A 2,612-nucleotide genomic window follows, 5' to 3' on the forward strand; every position below is an offset into this window, starting at 1 on the left:
AACCTCATGAAATCAGTTCTGGGGCTGGCCCGTGAGTGGGAGGAGCTGTACATCAGTGCTCTGAGAAATGGGAGCCATAGGGTTTGTGCCCAGAGGTGCCAGAGGTACCTTCATGTGAATAGCTCTGTGGGATGATTTTTGGACCAAGTTCTTAGCTATGTAGCCTCTAAATCTGATTATCTGGCCCTCCTGGGAAATCTCCTAGCTACCCACTTGTTTTAGTAAATTCCTTTTCTGTTTAAATTTTCGGCATGACTTCTGTTGTTTTTAAGAAATGGACCTGACAAAGACAAGGTGCAGGTGTACGAAGCTGCCCAGCAAGTTCCAGGAAGCAGACGGTAAACGAGATGCGTGGGCTCTGGATTCAACTGTGCACCTGGAAACAGGAACCAGGCGAACAAGGGCAGCCTGTCTACGACTGAGCGCACTTTCTCTTATTTAGTCATTCAGCAAATATCTGTTAAGCACTGACTATACCAGACACTGTGCTAGCTGCTGGGAGTAAAGTTCTGAACAAGACAGACAAGGTTCCTGTCCTCATGGAGCTTCCATTCTGGTTGGGGAGACAGCGAGAGATAACGAACACGTGAGCAAATAAGATGTTTTCAGATTGTATGGTAAGTGCTATGAAGAGAAGAAAATAAGACGATGAGGTAGGAAGTGATGACCATGGAAGGCTGCTTTATCGGCGTGGTCAGGGAAGGGTTCCCCGGGGAGGTACTCTTTTCATTCCTAAAATGAGAAGCAGCCAGCCAGGCTAAGTGCTGGGGAGCACGTTTCTGGAGCAAGGGAGTGGGAAGTAGTGAGAACAATGACCCTGAGCAAGGACTTGGCCTCTTAAAGGAGCGTTAATAGACCAGATCATGCCTCGTGGGCCACAGTAAGGAGTTTGGATTTTATTTGATGGGAAATCATTGGAGAAATTTAAGCAAAGGAGTGTCATGATCTGACCTGTAGTGTGGAAGCGCAGCTTGAGCTGTGGGGTGCAGGGCGCAGGGAGACCCAACAGGTGGGAAGTGTTGTCTACCAGGGAAGCTCCTTAGAGACTCAGAGCCCATGGCATTTGCTGGGGGCTGGTCATGTAGGTGTCCTCTGCTCAGCCAAGATTCCAGACACGCAGAAGGAAAGCAGATGCTCAGCACAAACCACATGGTTTCTTCTGGTGGCTTGGATAAAGGTGGGGAGGAGGAGAGAAGAGAGAAGTGAGTGGATTCAGAATCTACTTAGGAGATGGAGCTCTCAGGAAGCGCTGATGATTTGGGTGCTGGGGGGGCCCTGTAAGAACGGGAGGTGTCAGGCTGACATCATCATCACAGGAAGAACCCATTATCATCACTAAGCACTTCGGAGTTGAGAGAATACTGCCGCATCTCTCTCTCTCTCTCTCTCTCACTTAATCTTAGAAATTTCACAATGGGAAGGATCTTAAGGAACATCCGGTATAGCTGCTTACGTGACAGATGAGGAAACTGAGGCCCGGGGACGGGATGGGACTCATTCAACGTTATCCAGAGAGCTCGTTGTAGACACAAGACTGGAATCCATGTTCTTTGACTTCCCAGTAAGTGATCTTTCGATCTGCCATTTGGATGGGATACTAGAAAGAGCAGAAGTAATAGAACGCTACAGCTGAAACCATCCTGTGCTGGTTCTGACGCTGCTGTTTCTCAGCCTCAAACCCGACCTTCTAAGCTCCGCTCTGGAATGCTGGGGTTGGGACTCTACAAACGACGTTTATCCCTATCAGTTGGCTTCTTACTGGGTTCCACTCACTGGGGACTGTAGCAGCCTGGTCCCAGTCGAGAGATTAAAACCTCATAGTAATTTAAACAGGGGAAATGTTAAAAAACAAATTATTAAACTAGGATAAAAGAGCGACTATAGATTATAAGAAAAGCCTATATGGTTCCCTAGGGCTAAGGGAGAGTACCCCAGGAAGGACACACTTGGAACGGGGCCCCTTCCCAAGGATGGGGATTCAGATCTCTTTGTAGGAGGTAGCTGGCTGACCCCTGGTTAGGCTCATTGCTACACTGGCGTAGCACGTAATGAAGTCACCGATATTCTGAAGTCACCAGTTCCTTCTCCCCACCTCCACTGTTGGCATTTTAGTCCAAGCCGCCGTCATCTTACCCCTGATTATTGCCGTTGTCTCCTAAGTGGTCTTTTGGTTTCCATCTTGACCCGACATTAGGTCAGTGCTCTAGAAGCAGAGCCTATGACGGAGACCTTTTGCACGTGATCTATTGAGGAGATGCTCCTAAGAAAAGGGAGTGAAGGTACAGAACAGGGTAAGGGAAGAAAGCTAAGCAAGGAAGGAGAGTAATTTCAGCCTGATCCCATGTGGGAGAGATCCCATATGGAGAGCCCCAGAGCATGAACTGTATCCCGGAGTTGATCCCAACTTGAGGCAAGGGGGCTGGCGTTTTTCTCTCTCTGTCACTCTCTCTGGCTAGGATGTGCATGAGGGTTATAACCTCCTGGGCAAGGAAGCTCCCCTTTGGCCTAGGGCTGTACTTCGGGGAGGGGACACCCGTGAGCCTTTATCAGCCGGACTCAAAGCGGCTGGTGCACGAAGTCAGGACCGGGGGTCCAGGCAGTCTACTAACAGC

General features: G+C 49.2%; 1 long non-coding RNA gene across 1 annotated transcript; it reads right to left on the reverse strand.

Moving 5' to 3' along the window:
- Positions 1 to 868: 868 nt before the first annotated feature.
- On the reverse strand, positions 869 to 2,265 carry LOC111769914 (uncharacterized). Its single transcript, XR_011430781.1, has 3 exons — positions 2,134 to 2,265; positions 1,454 to 1,597; positions 869 to 1,166 (listed from the first exon to the last, which is right to left on the reverse strand). It is a non-coding gene; the product is annotated as an uncharacterized lncRNA (long non-coding RNA).
- Positions 2,266 to 2,612: the final 347 nt, after the last annotated feature.

Source organism: Equus caballus, chromosome 22 (genome assembly GCF_041296265.1).
Source record: "Equus caballus isolate H_3958 breed thoroughbred chromosome 22, TB-T2T, whole genome shotgun sequence".
Classification (NCBI taxonomy): Eukaryota; Metazoa; Chordata; class Mammalia; order Perissodactyla; family Equidae; genus Equus; species Equus caballus.